General features: G+C 39.8%; 1 long non-coding RNA gene across 1 annotated transcript; it reads left to right on the forward strand.

Annotated features, from left to right (window-relative positions):
• Window positions 1-14,479: 14,479 nt before the first annotated feature.
• LOC119874227 lies at window positions 14,480-20,290 on the forward strand. The gene is made up of 3 exons (XR_005368084.1): window positions 14,480-15,000; window positions 16,969-17,015; window positions 18,078-20,290. It is a non-coding gene; the product is annotated as an uncharacterized LOC119874227 (long non-coding RNA).
• The last annotated feature ends 373 nt before the right edge of the window (window positions 20,291-20,663 follow it).

Below are 20,663 nucleotides of genomic sequence, written 5' to 3' on the forward strand. Positions count from 1 at the left end.
TTAGGATTTTAGACTGGAGGACTGAAGAGAAGCAATACCGGTAGGTATTGAGCACCGGTAGGTAGCGCTCAGGGATGCTGCGAATGGCGTGTCTGTCCTACCCTGCTCCAGTCAAGGGAGGGGAAGAAGCTAATGGAATTTGCACAATAGCCTCTGGTATGAACATTCACTCATTAACTACCTTTAATCTCCCTCCCTTTCCTCAAACATCTCATCATCTATACCAAGGTTAAATGGGTATGGACTGTGCAAGCCTGGGGTAAAATGTGTTCCTTGTGTTGAGAAGCACCAGAGGACAGTTTAAAGTAGGTCCTCCTCAGTTATTTCATCACTTAGGCAGTGTGTACACTCGAACACAAACCTGAAGATTTCATAAAGGCAAATAACGAGAAAAACCCAGCCAATGTTAAATAAATGTAATTAATACAGGATTTCAGGGAGTTTTTTTTTTTCCATTTCTTTTTCTTTATACCTCAATGGAATATAAATCCAAAAGGATTTTAGGCAATTTATTAAAAACATTATTACAATAGTATAAAAGTAAATAGTTGAGGAAATCAGTAAAGTGAGAAAAGTAACAAAAAAAGGATAAAACGAGGAATAAGGTTTAAAATAAAAATGCTGGGCAGCCCGGGTGGGTCAGCAGTTTAGCGCTGCTTTCAGCCCAGGGTGTGATCCTCGAGACCCGGGATCGAGTCCCACATTGGGCTCCCTGCATGGAGCCTGCTTTTCCCTCTGCCTGTGTCCATGCCTCTCTCTCTCTTTGTGTGTCTCTCATGAATAAATAAACAAAATCTTAAAAAAAAAAAAAAAAAAAAAGATGGTCGGAAAGAATGTCCTAAATGTCTCCTTCTAGGACAAGAGAAAGGAAGGAAGGGACGCCTGGGTGGCTCAGCAGTTGAGCATCTGCCTTCAGCTCAGGTCGTGATCCTGGGGTCCTGGGATTGAGTCCCACATCGGGCTCCCTGCATGAAGCCTGCTTCTCCCTCTGCTTGTATCTCTGCCTCTCTTTCTGTGTGTTTCTCATGAATAAATAAATAAAATCTTAAAAAAATAAAAGAGAGAGAGAGAGAAAGGAAGGAAGTGGACAGTGAGAAGCCAGATCAGTTTGAAGTGAAGAATAAGAAATTGAAGGTGTCCATGCTGGACAGTTTCTATTTTCTCCTTAACGTAGTAGCCAAGATACAGCTCTTAAAAAATAAAAATAAAAATAAAAGATAAAACTAAAAATGCTTCTCAAGGTATTTATATAGATGCTTAAAGCTGTGTAGTATGACACAGTGGGAAATTTTCCAGTAGATTACCTAGTGGATAAGGCCACCAGATTTAAAAATCAAATGAACTTGAGTTCAAACCCTATTATTGCTACTTATAAACTGTATACCCTGTCCACGCTTCAGTATCCTGACTTGTAACATAGAGATAATGTTCCAAGGGATGGTTGAGAGGACTAAATTTAAATGATGTACTGAAAGCTAGCATGATGCCTAATAGACTAAGCACTAAATATTTTGTAGCTCTAAGTAAATGCACGCAATTATAAATATAAGTCATTTTCTTATACAGTTGACCCTTGAGCAACACAGGATTGAACTGCGTGGGTCCACTTACATGTGAATTTTTTTAGAAGTATAGTACAGTACTGTAAACGTTTTTTCCTTATGGTTTTCTTTTTTTTTTTCTTATTTATTTTTTTTATTTATGAGAGAGAGAGAGAGAGAGAGAGAGGCAGAGACACAGGCAGAGGGAGAAGCAGGCTCCATGCACCGGGAGCCCGACGTGGGATTCGATCCCGGGTCTCCAGGATCGCGCCCTGGGCCAAAGGCAGGCGCTAAACCACTGTGCCACCCAGGAATCCCTCCTTATGGTTTTCTTAATAAAATTTTCTATAGCTTACTTTATTGTAAGACTACAGTATATAATACATATAACATTAAAAAATACATGTTAACTGTTTATGTTTTTGGTAAGACTTCTGGTCAACAGGAGGCTATTAGGAGTTGAGTTTTGGAGGAGTCAAGAGTTATATATGGATTTTTCAACTGCACAGGGTTCAATGCCCCATCTGCCACTATTCAAGGGTCAACTGTAGATACTATGGATACATGGTAAACTAATGACATAACCAAATAAGAATTTGCTGAAAACTTACACTAGAGACCAGTCCTATAGCTCCCCAATGATCTGATTTCCCTGAGGATGAAGTCTAAAATGTCAGGAAGAACTGATGGTCTGCATATTTCTAAAGCAATTTCCATGACCTTTTCTGATAAAGAATTGGCTAACACAGCATCCAAAGACTTGAAGGTCTTCAAAAGGCCTCTGTACACTGCCAATCAAATGAAGAGCAAGACCAACATGTTCTTTTAAGAAGGAATCCTCCCAAAATATGGCTACCACATATTCCTGGGGTGGGGGTGGGGGTAGGCTTTAGACAGAGCCAAATTCTTCCTCATAAAACTCAGCTCCATTCTGGGTGCCAGGGTGGCTCAGTCAGTTAAGCATCTGGGTTCGGCTCAGGTGACTATCTCAGGGTACTGGGATTAAGTCCTGTGTTGGGCTCTCTACCCAGCGAGGAGTCGGCTTCTCCCCTCTGTGCTCTCCTTCTTTCAAATAAATTAATTAAATTAAAAACACCTCAGTTCCATTCCGATGTATAGATAGACATACGTCACTGCAAACTATAACCTCTTCACAGCAATTAATTTAAAATAGGAAAATTTTAAGGTTGATATTACCAATGACCTGCTAGTATAGCCATCAGAGTAAAAGAAAAGTTAATGAAGTACCCATGGGGCATCTGGTAAGTATTTTCCAAGATAAATTTTTTGCAAAATGGACCTACAAAATAACATGATAGAATTGGTGTCAGATCATCTGCCAAGATGGTAATTGACAATTTTAGCAGAGTGCATTTAGCAGGACCAGTTGTCTATAGAGACTAATCATAGTATAGAATTCTTCTCTCTCTGGTTTCTATGATCGGGGTGAGGGGTGGATGCATCTAAATCATCCCAAACTGGTTTCAAGTCATTAACATACAAGCTCAAAGGAAGAGAGACTGCAATTCAGAGTTTTAAGACTTAAAATAACAAAGTAAATTCTAATACAGTATTTTACCAGAACCATTTTATAGCATGCATGTAAAAATATATAGAGCATCAAATTACATGCAAATTATTTTCTTAGCTATACCAGTCTATTTCTTCATGGAAATAGCAGGTAATTGGTGCAGAATTAAGGTGGTGCTAATGGGAAAAGAAGTGAGACATCATAAAGTGAAAATTAGAATTTAGAGCTTAACTCGATTAGAGAGTAGGAAAGAGGGAAAGAAACATTATTTTTATCCTGAGAAATGTTTACAACTAGAAGAACGATGCCATTCTTATTAAAAACAAGGATAGGGGGACGCCTGGGTGGCTCAACAGTTAAGCATCTGCCTTCGGCTCCGGGTGTGATCCCAGAGTCCCGGGATCGAGTCCCACATCGGGCTGCTTGGAGGGAGCCTGCTTCTCCCTCTGCCGCCTCTGTGTGTGTGTGTGTGTGTGTGTGTGTGTGTGTGTGTGTGTGTGTGTCTCATGAATAAATAAATAAAATCTAAAAAAAAAAAAAAAAAAGAAAAGGAAAGGAGGGGGATCCCTGGGTGGCACAGCGGTTTGGCGCCTGCCTTTGGCCCAGGGCGCGATCCTGGAGACCTGGGATCGAATCCCACATCAGGCTCCCGGTGCATGGAGCCTGCTTCTCCCTCTGCCTGTGTCTCTGCCTCTCTCTCTCTGTGACTATCATGAATAAATAAATAAAATCTCAAAAAAAAAAAAAAAAAAAGAAAAGGAAAGGAAAAACAAAGATAGGTAGAATAATTTGTAGGGGCTAAAGATGAATTCCACAACCAAGTGGAAATACCTAATGGTGGGGGAAGAGGCAAGTAAAATGGAGTTTAGGGAGTCAAAAGGATAATAAATAGTGAAGTCTTATTTTGGGTCTCTTCTTCCCTTATGTTTTATTTTGAAAAATTTCAGATATAAAAGCAAACACCCACACATCCACCACCTATATTCTACTACTGCAATTTTACTGCATTTCCTTTATCACATATCTATCCCTCTTTTATCTCTAGTCATCCATTACTCTACCTTATTTTAAAAATGTTTATCTCAAGTGCATTTTGCCCTCAGTACTTAAGCATACCTAACATTAACTTGAGTTCAATATTTGTTTATGGGTTGTTTTTTTAGTGTAAAACTCATATGCAATGAAATGCATACATCTTTAGTATACATTCCTTGAGTTTTGACAACTGCATACACCTGTATAAGCCAACCTCCGTCAACACAGTGACCATTATTATAATTACTGTCACTCCAGAAAATGATCTCATGCCTAGTCAGTCCCTGCTCCCACCCCTGCAGAGCCAACCTTTCTTCAGATATTCTTCCTCAACACAATTTATGTATTCTAGAATTTCATGTGAATGTAATCTGCATTAAGTTACTTAAAAGATGATTAGGGGAATGTAAGATCTCCTTTTGATTGTGATCTGAACTGATTTTAAGAGGTTTGCATTTTTTTAAGTTACAAAGGTAATGTATGTCCTCTGTGGTGGTGATGAGAGAGACACACACACACACACAAAATCACTTGTAATCTCACCATCTAGATGTATGTATATGTAGATATAGATGTAGAGATGTGTTTTATTAACAAAATTGTTGTCATATTTCATAAAGCTGTGCAACCATCACCACTAGGTTCCAGAAATTTTTCATCAACCCCACCTCCATCAGCAGTCATACCCCATCCCACTCTCTTCTTAGCTCCTGGCAACCACTGTTTTCTGTCTCTATGGATTGGGTCTTTTCTGGACATTTTGCATCTATGGAATCATATAGTATGTGACCTTTTGTGTCTGGCTTCTTTTATTTAGCAAAATGTTTTCAAGGTTTATGAATATCAATATCTCATTGCTTTTTTAGGCCTAAATGATATTCCAGTGTGTAGACATATCACCTTTAGTCTGTTTATTCATCAGTTGCTGGACATCTGGACTATTTTCATTTTTGGAATGAATAATGTTGCTATAAACATTCATATACAAGTATTTGTGTGAACGGGTTTTCATTGTACTTGAATATGTCTACAGGTCATATGCTCACTCCTTTTTTTTTCCGTACTTAACTTTTTGAGGACTGCCAAACTGTTTTCCAAAGTTGCTGCGTTGTTTTACATTCCTACCAGCAAAATACAAGGGTTCCAATTTCTCTACATCTTAGCCAACACTTAGTATTATCTATCTTTTTTTATTATAGCCATTCCAGTAAGTATGAAGTGGTATCTCACTGTAGTTTTGATTTGCATTTCTCTAGTGACTAATGATATTGGATATCTTTTTATGTGCTTGCTGGACAATTATATATATTTTACATATATATTATATATTAATATATTTAATATATAATTTTATATATTATATACTTATGTGTTACAATTATATGTTTCATATTATATAATTGAGTGTCATAATTATTTAATATAATATATATTAATTATATATTATATGTCACATGTATTATATATCTACTCAATCTTTTGCTCACTTTAGAATTGGATAGTCTGTATTGCTGAATTTGAGCTTTTTTAAAAAAAATTATTTTGGATAGAAATCCCATATCAGACGTATGATTTGTTAATAACTTTTTCCATTTTGTGAGTTGCCTTTTCATGTTCTTGATGGTTTTCTTAGAAGCAGTAAAGTTTTTTATTTTGATAAAGCCTAACTTATCTATTTTTGCTTTTGTGGTTTTTGCCTTTGCTGTCATATGTCAAATGTGTCTAATAAATTTTAGTAAATGGTATGAATAAGGCATCTAACTGTAAAAAAAAAATACCAATTAGCTCAGTACCTGTCTACACTATTACTACAGTCTAAATGCTTATATATAGTTAGGTCTGATTTTGGCTCATTGTCAAAGCTTTGTTAGTTTTTCTTAAGGCGACCCCCAGAGCACCCTGAGTGCAGGATTCAAAAAATAGTGAGATCTACAGTTTTGCTTCTGCCCATGTTTGTAATAGCCACGTATCTCACACTCTTAGGCATATATTAAATGTTTATTGAATCAAACATAATTGAGCTGAAGTGAATTGAATTGGAAAACAGTTTTAGGAAGGAGAAGTATGAACTCAATCATGGAATAGCCAACATTGTGTCCCAGCACTATTCAAGTTGTTTTTCCATTTCTGCTGAGGTCATCTCTGCTCTTGCCAAAACTGCTCTTTCAACACTTTTTTTTTTTTAAGTTTTTATTTAAATTTCAGTTAGCCAACACACAATGCAATAATAGCTTCTGGTGCACAACTAAGTGATTCAACACCTTTCCAATACCATTGTGGTAATCACTAATGCTGTTTGCCAAATATTTCCTAGTTCTCTCCACTCTCAGACACTCCTGTGATTAGGTGTGACTCTGTGCCTAATTCCAGTCAATGCCTTGTGAGCAGAAGTATCATGTGTCTGGGCCAGAGTTTGCCAGGTGGGTACTCTCCAGAATTCTCTTTTCTTTCAAGCAATGTTCAAAATAGTGGCTGCTCCATCAGCCTGAGTCCCTGAGGGACTAAAGTTAGTAGAGCTCCTCTGTCAACCCGTTGGATGGGTGGCATGAACAAAATAAAAAAACTTAAAAACTTTTGTTGTTTTAAGCCATTAAAATTTGGGGTAGAAAGTCAATGAAGCATAACAGCCTGTCTGAACTAATACCCAAGTCCTTGTCCTCCTACTCTTAATTCACTGGCCTACTTTTTTTTTTTTTAAGATTTTATTTCTTTATTTATTCATGAGACACAGAGAGAGGGACAGAGACATAGGCAGAGGGAGTAGCAGACTTCCTGCAGGGAGCCTAATGTCAGACTCAATCCCAGGACCCCGGAATCATGACCTGAGCCAAAGGCAGATGCTCAACCACTGAGCCACTCAGGGGCCCCACTGGCCTACTTTTTTGAATGGGAGCTAAAGGAAGAGCTTCAGGTAGCCCATAAAGAAATTGGGCCTGAAATGACTTCACATTTTTGTCCTCATTCACTCTTCTCAGATTCATAACAACTTCAACTACATTTTTGGGTAAGCCCACCATGTGTATACAGAAGCTGTTTCAGAACCGTCCCAGTGTCCAAAAAATGAAATGCCTGGTAAATTAGCATTTCCATAAAAAGTAAAAGAAATATTTACATAGTTACTTTAAATAGGTCCTAATTTACAGAAGAAAAAAACCTAGTTTCCCATAAGGGCAAAATCTTCAACATGGCCCAGAAAGATCACTATAAAGAAATGTGACATTAATTCACCAAATTTGATACATAGTTACCATTTTCCAATCTATTCCATGGCCTTTTTTATGCCTCTATTTAGTGAACATTTACAAAACTCTTAACACTGATGTTGTGCCCATTCTCCAAATGTATTAAACAATGAGGCCTCAGCAAAATATACATTGGTATAAACTATGAGCAATTAGTATAAACAAAATGGATGTATATAATTTGATAAATTGATCATTTGGCAAGTTGCTGTCTTGACCTGGAACTTTTATAATAATAATCCAGGTAATGCTAGGGAAAGAGAAAAGAAGTAGCATTATGTATCAAAGAGTTTCAGCACACTTTTTTTTTTTTTTTTTTTGCTTGACAGTGATTAATTAGAATTTCAACATTTCTAGAGGAAACAATTTAGCTAAGAGTTTCAAAGGGAATTCAAACTTATCCCATTGGCTCTGTATGGGACATAAAACCCTTGGTATAAGAGCACCTCCACTAAGAAAGGATTAGACATTTTGAGGCTTAATGAACTGCCAGTATGAAAAAATTACTAGTAAAGAAACTAGGACTACTACAGAATTAACTCGGAATTGGAATTAACTTTGAAATTAGTCTAACAGCCAAATCGTATTGCCACCATTACAGGCAGGCAACTTAACGTTTTTATTTTTGTCATGCATTATTTTTTATGAAAACCCTCACACTTTCCAAACATAAATGAAGTTTCAAAATATGCTTGTCAATACGTTGTATAAATATTTGAGCAAATGCCTATAACCGTATCTAAAGAGTAAACATTTTTAGTAAGTCAAAAGAAAAACAGTATTAAAATATTTATAGATGAGTTACTATTTTCTCAGTCTAAAATCCGTATCTCCTCTTCCATCTTTTTCTTTTCTTTTTTTTTTCAGATTTTATTTGTTTGACACACAGAGAGAGAGACAGAGCTTGAGCAAACACGAGGTGTAGCAGCAGGCAGAGAGAGAGGGAGAAGCAGGCTCCTCACTGATCAGGGAGCTGGACGTGGCCCATCCCAGGACCGTGTGATCATGATCAGAAGGCAGACACTTAACTGACTGAGCCACCCAGGTGCCCCTCCTCTTCCATCTTTTTAAATTTGAGTATAGTTGACACACAATGTCACGTTAGTTTCAAGTATACAACATAGCCATTCCATAAGTTTGTATGTTATGTTATGCTCACCACAAGTGTAGCTACTATCTGCTATCCTGTGACCTTATTTCAATACCACTGACTCTATTCCCTATGTTGTACCTTTTATCTCTGTGACTTATTATTTCCTAACTGGAAGCCTGTATCTCCTACTCTCATTCATTCATTCATTTTGCCCATGCCCAACCCCCCTCCACTCTGGCAACCATCATTTGTTCTCTGTATTTATGGGTCTGTTTCTGCTCTTTGTTTATGTTGTTTTTTGGATTCTACATACAAGTGAAATTATATATTTATCTTTGTCTGACTTTCACTTAGCATAATGCCTTCTGAGTCCATCCATGTTGTTGCAAATGGCAAAATCTCATTCTTTTTATGAGCAAGTAATATTCCTGTGTGTGTGTGTGTGTGTGTGTGTGTGTGTACACCACATCTTTATCCATTCATTTATTGATGGACATTTAGGTTGCTTCCATATCTTGGCTATTGTAAATAATGCTGCAATAAACACAGTGGTACACATATCTTTTCAAATTAGTGTTTTCACTTTCTTTAGGGTAAATACCCAGTAGTGGAATTACTGGATTGAATGATATTTCCATTTTTAATCTCTTGAGGAATCTCCATACTGTTTTCCACAGTGGCTGTACAAACTTACATTTCCACCAAAAGTGTATGAGGCTTCCTTTTTTTCCCCACATCCTTATCAACATTTGTTATTTCTTGTCTTTTTTATTCTAGCCATCCTAACAGGTGTGAGGTGATCTCTCATCATGGTTTTGATTTGCATTAGTAATGATTAGTGATGTTGAGCATATTTTCATGTGTCTGCCATTGGTATGTCTTCTTTGGATCTTCTTTCCCCTTTTATATGATTAATTTCAACCTATTCTTTAAGAGTTGGCCTACACGTGCTCTTTCCAAAAGTCTTCTCTTGCTTGTATCTGCACATGCACACACATACACACAAACACACACACACTTAAGGTACTCTCATGCCATTGTGCCAGTCTCTTGCATATCTCTATCATAGGTTTTATTATACTAAGTTATACTTCTCTATGAGATAGTCCTATCACCATACTGCAAATTCTGAAGGCAACAAAGATATCTTAGTTATTTTGTATTCTCCAATATCTAATATTTAGAAGACAATAAATGTCTGTTGAATTAATTCATTAATATCATGAAGTCGTCAATGTTCCACTGTTTCCATAAGTCTAAAAGACAAATATAGGTAGAAGTTGTAATAAATGGAAGAAGAGAGGTAAAATTATCACTTCCTGGGATGCCTGGGTGGCTCAGCAGTTGGGCGTCTGCCTTTGGCTCAGAGTCTGATCCTGGGGTCCCGGGATCGAGTCCCGCGTCAGGCTCCTTGCATGGAGTCTGCTTCTCCCTCTGTCTGTGTCTCTGCCTCTTTCTCTCTCTCTCTCTCTCTCTGTGTGTCTCTCATAAATAAATAAATGAAATAAAAAAAAACTATCACTTCCAGAGTACATAATTGCATAAACAATCTCTATTTTCCACAGGTCACATGAAAAAATAAACAACCAATAAAGATCAGATAAACTCTAAAAAAATAAGAAGAACTACCCCAGAGTGATATAAATAAAACAGAATAGAAATTCGAGAAACTTACTCAAACACCTATACAATTTTTGTATGTGATAGAGGTGGAATTTCAAATCAATGGTGAACATGAATTATTCAACAAATCAGGTTAGGACTTGATAATCACCTAGAAAAAAAAACCAAATTTGTTTCCCTACTTCACCCCTTACTCCAAAATAAATTCCAAGTGTAGTAAAAATATAAACATAGAGAAAAGTATATTATAGCATTGCTCATAATAGCAAAACACTGGAAACAACTTGATTAAATAATTATGGTATATACTCTATTTAATACCATTTAAGCATTAGAAAAGAAAATTTGTAGTTCTAGTATGTTCTGATATGGATTGCAGAAGGAGTATGTGTGTAAGAAGTGTGTAGTAAGCTACCACTTATGTGGAATCTATGTGTAGAGTCTAAGCCTCTCTGGATGGGGAAGCACAAAAAATTGGTTTCCTCTAGAGAGGCAAACGAGGAGCTCTAGGACAGGGGTCAGAAGAGACTTTATTTCCACTGATGCCTCTTTTGGACTATTGACTTTTGTACAATATATATTAATCAACTCCTTTTGAAATAAATTGAATAATTGATTATAAAAACCCAAACCTAAAATTTGTAAAATTTATTAAAATATTGCATCTCTCCTACCTTCCACCACTGTCCCAAATTTCTTTTAATTACTTTTTAATGTAAGAGCTACAAAAGGTCTAAGGGCAGTAATTTCAGGCTTCAGTGCAGTATACTCTTGTCTCGAAGGTTAAAATCTAGCAAGCTGCTCCATAAGTGTAGGTACTTGTTCAGATAGAATTTTATATTATTTAAAGATCTTCTGAAAAGGGGATACTTTGGGGATGCCTGGGTGGCCCAGTGGTTGAGCGTCTGCCTTTGGCTCATGGGATCCAGGATTGAGTCCTGCATCAGGCTTCCTGCAAGGAGCCTGCTTCTCTCTGTCTGTCTCTGTGCCTCTCTCTATCTGTGTCTCTCATGAATAAATAAATAAATCTTTAAAAAAATAAAAATAAATAAAATAAAAAGGAGATACTTCGGATTACAGCAAAAGTGAAGAGCCAAAGTAGTCTGTGGTCATTCCACAATGTCAAAATAAATGGACTGAATGATGAGATGTGGAATGAATTTGGAGAATCCCAAATAAAAGGGTGTTTTATAGAGTGGAACTAAGATCTTTCCCAATGCCCCTCCCTCCCCCCCAGCACTGTGGCATGTATGCCCTGTATACAACTACTGCTGGTACCACTGCTACCCTTGGGAGCCCCCTCCACCTACCCAAACACTCTGGTCCCGCTTTATTTTTATTTATTTTTTTGAAACCGGTCTCACTATAAAGTGTCTAAACTTAAACCCAGTGATCTTTAACACAATTATATCTCACTTGCCAATAGGAATGGAAACGTCTAACACCATTTGCTGTTTGACAGTTCAGACAGTTTAGATCTCTTAAAATTTAGAGTGAGCTTCTCTGGGTATTGACATGATGTTCTTCAAGCCTGAAGAAATTATCCTAGAACAAGTTTATCTGTCAAAGACAACTCTAGGAAACCCCAGGTAGGAAAAAAAAAAAATCTGCCATGTAACACAATTTTACATTTAACAATTCCTTTTCATCAGCAATTGTTTTTAAAATTCAAGACCATTGAAACAAAGCAAATCTATTTATAATTAAATTTATTGTCCGGTATTTATATACAGATTTTATCGGTAAAACATAGCTCCTCTGGAGGCTCAATCACCTCATCCATTAAATGGGAATAATAATATCTGCTCTACTAACAGTGGATGATTATTGTAAGAACTGAAGACGTGAAAACAACTAGAAAGATGTCAAAACAATTTCAAGTTGCTCATTATCTCTCTTGGTTAAGAAAGAGACAACTAATTCCTTCTAAATATATCAGATTTCCTTTGTCCTGTCTTTACTGCCGCTAAGGTTGTCCAGTGTCTAGCTCTGAATTGGTGATTTAGCTTTCTGTCTAGCAAGATGAAAATGTATGGATTAGATGCAAAAATGCCTTTATCATTAAAAAATTATTGAAAAAGTTTTTAGAAATATAACATTATCCTGGTGGGTAGGCAAAGCGGCATCTTTAAGAAGGGAAAGACAGGAATACCTGAGTAAATTACACAATGTGTGCAGCCTATTTCCCGGACTTTTTTTTCTAATTTTTTAAAAACACAATCTGAGGTCTAATCGTTTGGCTTCCTATCACTCAAGGAGATTTTCTTTTTTACATTCCTCAATCTCATCCATACATAAAACCACACACCTCAATGATAGCACAATTTTTAGTTAGATCAAATGTTAGTGTTTACATGATTACAGGTGAGCGGCGAACGATGCTTTGACGAGAGCCACCTTCTTCAGGATGAAAGGATGTAGCCCCCAGCTGCTGGAAGTGACACCCCTCCACTGGCAGCCTGCTTGGAATTGGTTCAACTTCTGAGAGTTGCCTTTCCCACAGTCAAGACCCCTTCCCAGAGCAACTGTCCTTCAATGACTGTTCACCATGGTGGTAAAAAGGCCTTCCCTGTAACTTGGGACAAGTCTCAAGAGCCAGTTCAGCTTTGGAGCTTCCTGTGAGGTAGCTGAGGCCTTCATCATGGCCAGATTCTCCCTCCATGCAATCCTGCTTCCTTTCTTTCCCCCCTTCCCACGGGTACTGATCCCAAAAGTTCTCCCTCATAAGGCTTTTGCCTGCCCATCTCCATCTCCTCTTTCAACATTTTCTGGGTGGGATAGCTTTACCCAAAGACACACAATCTCACTCTTTAACCTGAGGTCAACTGTAAAGACCTCCCTATCCAAAAAGAATTCCTAAGGGATGCTTAAATTTCCATCATCAGCCATTTTTTTCTTTGGAGATTGGATCTTGGGTCACCTTCCAAGGAACCTAACCTTTGACAGTTGACCCAAGGAAAGATCTGAGAAAGCAAATGCCAAGGTGGGACTTTGGAGCTGGATCACCTGCCATCTGGTTGGCAGAACTGCACTGTTGGTGGAAGGGGAGCACACACGGCACAAGGTAACAATCCGATTATTAACCTTTCACTGCTGGTAACAAACACATGAGCCGGCACATTGTATCAGACACTTGAGCAATTTGGGGAAAAGAACAACTAAAATGACAATAGTGGTGGCTATTACCAGACTCATCAGGTGGTTTGGGAAAAGATAACAAGAGACTAAGAGCGATTGATGGCTTTATTTTTTTTAAGATTTTATTTATTTATTTGAGAGAGAAAGAGCAAGAGAGTCTTCACAGTAATGATTTTCTGGTCCTTCTCCCAGAGAATCCATTTCCTTGGGTAACTCTACATCGAGGAAAGGGAAAGATCTAGACGTTCTGAGGACTGTTGGACTCAGAGTCCAGGCTGACATTAATGCCCAGCGCTGGAATATCATCATGGCACCCTGCTAGAGCAGGGCCAAGGCCAGTGTCACAGATGTGGGGGTGTGACCTGTGCACCCACACAGAATTTCCCACTTAGAAGATTCTAACTGTGGTTTAATTCTTGGTTTGATGTCCAGATGGTGCCCTTTAAAAATTCTTAATAAGTTTTTGAACAAGGGGCCTTGTACTTTCAGTTTGTGCAGGGTTGGCCTCTGTGGGGTTATATAAGGGTCCTGGTAATATATGGGGTGCTGGCTCAGGTGTGGCTTCCAGGCTATTGGGTCTGCAGACCCATCTGTAGTACTTGCCTGGTGTCTCTATGTATACTTGGGTAGATATTCCCAGGAATTGATACAACCCCCCAATGCCTCCTTGGCCTATGAGATAAGGGTTACCATAGTGAAGACAGCCAAATGGAGAGCTCTGAAACTGCCACTCCCATACACACACACACACACACACACACACAGACCCAAGATTGTAAATCAAAAGCAATTATTAAATCACAGAGGGTCTAGCAGAAATTAGTGCCACTCTTAAAACCTAAAAGAATGCAGAGGTATTAAGCAGACCTCATAAGAGTTCTATTTAATTAACCAGTCTGTCTTTTGCAAATAATAATAATAATAGTAATAATTTTAAGGGAAATAATCGACTATTTAAACAAGAAGTAGCCTTGATTACAGCTACAGTGCCCCATGTCTCCAAGCCTGGAGTCTCCGAGACTCAGCTTCTTCAAAGAAGGAACCTCTAGCAGAAGGGATACAGAATGGCCAATCTATCTCTTACACAGATTGTCAGCCAATCCTGTTTCCCACCTGGTACCTCTAGGTCCTGAGCCTTTGGAGCATTCTCTGGCCAGAATAAGCCTGCTTTTGGACTTTTGACAGAGATACGTTTAGATCTTTCTCATTCCTTAAATCTCCACAGGGGCAATTTTGTTCTGGGGGGGGGGGGGGCATTTGACAGTAAGTGGAAACACTTTTGGTTGTCACAACTGGGGAGGTGGCACTACTGGAATCTAGTGGGAAGAGGTGGGGCGCTGCCAAATATCCTCCAACACACAGGACAGCCTTCTACAACAAAATATTATCTGGCCCCCACGGTCAACAGTACTAAGGTTGAAAAACCTTGCCCTAAATTGTTTAGTACGAACACTGCCAGCTTCTAGTTTCTTGATGCTACTTCATTTTTTTTCTTTCATTCTCTTTGTTTTTGTGGTTTCATGCCTTTTAAAAACGCTTTACTTTCAGTTAAGAGTCATTTCTAGCAGGAGTGATAGTAAACATCATTGCTTAATTGGCACACTTAACCATAACTCACTTGGTGGAATTTTAATTTATATTTGTCAAAAATATTTCGATTTGTTTCAAGTGTTGACATAGATGAATATTCAGTGTCAAGAAGAATGTGTCACCCAAAGAGTGAAAACAGAGTCCATGTGGAATCCACTAGGAATGGACTTTGGGTCTCATGGAACATCCCCTATAGCTGTTCGAAAGGTAAGCAATTGATGTTGTTGAGTTTTTTTAATGAAAAAAAAAGAATAAAATCTGTAGTCAACGATAACTGCACATTATCAGTTGAAGTGTGTAAATACTTTTTAATCTTCATGGAGGTTAGCCAGAATTTTGTAAGAGACATTTAGCACTCCCCTGATACTCCATACATTATTATTTAAACCTTACAATGCTTTTTTAGGAGTTATTGACATTTCTCATCAATAGTTCAGGGCAGTCAAGTTTGCTTACACTGAAGCTAGATACATAGGACTTACTGCATTTACTCTGACGCTTAAGACAGGAGCCCAGGAAGCCAGCAATAAGGGTGATTTTAAGGAACTAAGTGTAGGCATACAGGATGGAGATTCTGGTTTGTGCTCAGCCAGAGACTGTTCTCACGATAGGAACGAACCCCCCATTCTCTAAAAGCTCTGCGTGTCAACAGAAGCTTTTGGGCATATTAGTATATTTTGGTCTTTTATTCTGCATCCTATTTAAGGTATACCATTTGCATGAAATCCCTGACCCATTAATAAAACCACTTACTTATTTACATAGGATCAAAACTGGTTTTGCAGAGTCTAATTAGAAATGCTCTGGACTAGAAAACAACTTTAAAACACATAGTTTTATCATAGTTACATTTCCAATGGACTTTGAGAAACTAATATATGCCTATAAAGGAAAAAAAAATCTAGTTAAGTAAAAAAACTCAAAAACTGGTAACAAGAATGAGTTTTTCATACCTCTGCAAGGTAAGCTTGGTGAGTTTTTGTAGAATTAGATATAAAAACTATAAGTTAAAGTGAATTAAGGAGTTTGTAATTTTATTCTCTATGTTTTCTAACAATAATTTAAGCTTCTTCTTATTTTTAGTCAAGATTTTTTTAAAGACTTGATCAAAATTGCCCCTTTATGAAAGTTAAGTTTTTTGGTTGAAAATCATACACTATTCCCCTGACATTTCTGGATGTGTCCTTTTCCAAGAAAAGCCTCTGTGGTTCTAAAAAATACAAGAGAAATATCTCAGTAAGTATATCTTGATAAATTTGTACATTCAATATTAAATAATTGCTCAATTGTGTAAATAATTTCATTTGCTATTATTTGAAAAGAAAGGTATTTAGGTGGCCTGAAAAGAAATTGTAAGACTCAGTCATCACAGTGTTTATTATAGATAAAATGAGGCTGAAATAAATTATTTTAGTAGTTCTTAACATAAAAGCAAACAAAAACCGTATCATTTCTCTCTGATGCCATTTTCCATTCTCATACAGAAAGTAAAAACAACAGCATTTCAAATCAAATATATTGGTTGGCTAAGATTGATCAGTTTTTAACTATCAGGAAATGTCTTGCTTTTGAAAAATGAAAAAGTCTAGCTATAACTTGGAAGTGAAATATAGAGCTGCTATACACTACACCGCCACCACAATTCGGTCTTCCAGGGCTATGCCAAAGTCACCCCTTCCAGTCACTCCCATCTGAGACACAGATAGTTCATCAAATCCTAATCCAATGGCATCGATGAGCAAAGCCTATAGTCTGGTTTCTACATGTCAGAAAGAGTAGCCTTTCTGTTTGGGGGGAGAGGGGGCATCCTGGGAGAGGATTCCTAAGCAGCAAGGCCATGGCAGCAAGTTGGCAGCATCACATGACAACCCCCTCTAGCCCCTCCTGTATTCATGGCCTTGGCTTCTGATACTACCCAAGACGCTTCTCAAGACAAAAGACTAGAAATGTCCTGCATCCCAAGACTTGTGGAGAAACTGTAGTCAGCAAGCCAATTCCTTGCCCTGCATGCAAATGAAAATACTGTAATGCAACCTCCCATGGGCTTTCATTACCTACAGGACTTCTGAAAAGACTATTAGTAATTCAGTCATTGTTTTCTTGCACTGCTCCTCCCCCCCCCCCCCATCCCATCAAATGACTCTGAAATCTAATTTCTTTTTCTCTAACAAACAGAGCAAGGGAAGAGTCAACTGATCTCAAGGGTGACAGAGGGAAAGCAGGTAGGGCCAAAGACCCTTGGAATGCCATCCATATTCACACCCTTGGAGCTCCCCATACAATCCCCTTACCTGTTTGTTTGCCTGTTTAAGATTTTATTTATTTATTTGACAGAGTGAGAGAGAGCATAAGCAGAGGAAGCGGCAGACAGAGGGAGAGGGAGAAGCAGACTTCCTGCTGAGCAGGGAGTCCGACCCGGGGCTCCATCCCAGGACCCTAGGGACATGACTTGAGCTGAAGGCAGAGATGCTTAACCCACTGAGCCACCCAGGCGTCCCTCCCCTTACCTGTTTATAGTCAATCCCTGTTTTCAAGAATCCTAGGAACTGGCAGAAAAAGTGGGTGAGAGGGAGAAAGGATGTCATTATTCATCCAACACACAGTATTTAGCAAACTTCAGTAGGGGAAGTAAAACTTTTCCTCTGCCCTCTTACAGTCTCTGGCTGGGCCTGAGTATTAAGTAGAAGGCAGAGTGACAGGAGAAAGGCACACAATTTAATATTTTCATATGCACAAAAGAGTCTTCCCAGGAAAATGATGACCCCAAAGCGATCAAGCCTAAGTGCTTGTACACTTGAGGTTGAGCAGAAAGTAATAGTTGTGAAAAAGTAACTAAAATGGATGGAGAGACTAAAGAAAGACAAGGATTATTTTAACAAGTCTGTTTGAACAGATTTTTCTCAGCCTCGAGTCCCCATCTCTGGTGAGAAGAATATTTCTTTCATCCTGGTATAGAGAGGGAGGGCATTTTTCATGTTTTTAGGAAGAGAAGATGTCATCGGCACACCCTTCTCACATATGCTGTTTTTCAAGGGCCCTTAACTCAAAATAATCCTCATGCCAAAGTGGTATATTTTAGGGTGACATATTCTGCTACGCTTCACCTCCATAAACAAAGAAGGTGCTGGGCACTGAACTGTATGCCTACCCCTACCCCTGCCCAGAGTCCCTATGTTCTACCTTAGAATCCGACTATATTTGGAGGTAGTGTCAATTAATTAATTTAATCTTTAATCATATGAGCAGGGAGCCCTGATCCAATATAATTGGCATCCTTATAAAAGGGAACAGATACCCGAGCACACACAGGGGGAGGACCACGCGAGGACACAGCAAGAGGGCAGCCATCTGCAAGCCAAGGACAGATGTCACAGAAGGACCGGACCCTGCCAGCCCACCTCCACCCCCCATCTGAGACTTGTGGCCTCCAGCACCGTGAGGAAAGGACATCTCTGTTGCTCAAGCAACTCAGTCTGTGGTATTTCGTTATGGCAGGCCAAGCTGATTAATACACAAGGCGAAAGAATATCACAATAAAACATTTCCCTGAAGAACGATCCAGACCTTCCCCTTGATAAATCCCCTTAGTTCAGCAATCTCACAAAACACAAGAAGATCTATCTAGAGAAGTTCAGTAACTGCTCAATGATTCAACTGAGAGCCTGACTATTTACAATCGATGCTGTCTTCCAAAAGGTTACGTCTCAAAGGTTCGTGTCCGACCCGTGCGTGTTCTCCCTCCCGGTCCTCTGATGATACTCTCCTGAGTCATCCCTCAGCTCCCTAATTGGTTTCTGTTTTCCAAGTGCCAGTTTTCTGATGGAAGCTGTTTACAGCCTCACCACTTTGGGCAGAGGAGGGGGCGGGAGGGAGACTGTTGACACAAGCTGTTTCTAAGAAACTCATCGCTTGTTGTCCCCTTGGTACAGTCTGTGATGGGAGAAGGGTCCAAAGGGACCGACTTAGGGAACAAAATAGAAAATTCGAAGCTGGGTGTGATTACTCGCAGGGTGATATTCATGCAACGTTGGGCAGCTATGGCCTGAGCTCCTACTCTGCACCGTGTTCTGGGCCAAGCACCGGGGGTGGAGCCCAGAATGAGCTGACATTCTAGCTAAGTGTGATGTCTTAATTAGTGGACCCAGAGACCCATGCTGCTTTCAGGTGAAGTTGTGTATATTTGTTAAAAATCCCACACTCTGAAGGGATCACAGAGAACACTGGAGAGGAGGGTGAGGAAGGGTGGGGAAGGGGTCTGATCTCCAGAGGAGCTAAGTGGCAGGTGCAGGGTGAAGAGGGGCAGGTGGTGACAGAGGGGGGCTAAAGAGGCAGCCTCTGAAGCGAAGGGGCCCCGACCTCCTCTCCTCTGTAACCTCAGGGCAAGCCCCAGCTCCGTACAGAGGCGGATGCCTCCTCTGTGGCAGAAAGCCTTGCTGTTCCTGGGCTCCCCTAGCCCCTCTAGGAGGGAGAAGTTTCCAGAAGGAAGGCCTGAGCTCTGTTTCTGGGGCAGGAGAGGGAAACACTGATGCATCCACTGCAAGCCCCACCTGAGCAACTGCAGTAAAGGCCTTCGCAGTGGCCCTCCACTAACCTCAGACCTTCCCCTTAGCACCCCCACCTCACCCCAGCCCACCCCAGCCCACCGTGGGGACAGAAAGCAGATCCCCAAACAATACCCAGGGTCAACCAAACCAAAAGCTGGTTCTTTGGGAAAATGTCCAGCTCTACCCGCATGGAAAATAATCAGCCCACAGAAAATTAAAGGTTTTACTGCTTCAGGAAACAGAGAAATAGATGGAAAAATTGAGAGGAAAAAATGCTAATGCTAAGTGATGAAGAGTGACCATGGGAATGAACTTATTAAAGACCTGACCCGGAGCCTCTGTCACTGTTGGGTTTCTGTCAGCGGGCACGCCATTTGAAAGCCTGATGCGAGTTCAGTGGATTTGACCTGATGCTGGAAGGAAGAGATTACTCAAATTCTGCAAAGATGACAGCTTCCAGGGATCCTCGTGGGGTACAGGAGCTATTCTGTTACTTCTGAGTTTGAACCTTTGAACCTTGAATTTCTTGTTGGGCTCTTCATCTGTGGCCCCGGTTGAACCAAACTTGCTGATATTCATGCCATTTTAAATCCCCTCCCCTTGAGGCTGGGCTGGTCCTGTGACCACTGGGATGGATAAAAGTATGGTGGAAATGACTTTCTGGGACTTCTTAGCCCAGCTATACTAAGAATGTCTGGAGAGTTCTGCTCTTGCATTCTGGGAGAGGGGGCCGCATTGTAAGGGGTATGACCACTCTGAGCCTAGCATGGAGAGAAGAAACCCAGGCCAGCTAGCCACACGAAGAGGCCCATAGAAAGGGGGTGCCCGGCGAGCCCCACCTCATGTGCCAGGCATATAAGCAAGCAGGCGGTCTTGGGTGGATTCCAGCCACATGGAGCCATGTGGAACAGAGATGGGCCGCTCCTGCCAAGCCCTGCCCAAACCGCAGAATTCTTGAGTAAATAAATAATTATTGTTGTTTAAACAGCTAAGTTTTGGGGTGGTTTGTGACAGTCACTGAAAACTGAGGTTTCGGTTTCTCTCTTCACAAAGTCGTTTCAGTCACTTCCTTTTAAGACTGAGGTCAAGTCATCTGCTCTGGAAACTTACCTGACAAATTATTATTATTTTTTTAAATATTTATTTTTATTTATTTATGATAGACATAGAGAGAGAGAGAGAGGCAGAGACACAGGCAGAGGGAGAAGCAGGCTCCATGCACCGGGAGCCCGACGCGGGACTCGATCCCAGGACTCCAGGATCACGCCCTGGGCCAAAGGCAGGCGCGAAACCGCTGAGCCACCCGGGGATCCCCTTACCTGACAA

Source organism: Canis lupus, chromosome 12 (genome assembly GCF_011100685.1).
Source record: "Canis lupus familiaris isolate Mischka breed German Shepherd chromosome 12, alternate assembly UU_Cfam_GSD_1.0, whole genome shotgun sequence".
NCBI lineage: Eukaryota > Metazoa > Chordata > Mammalia > Carnivora > Canidae > Canis > Canis lupus.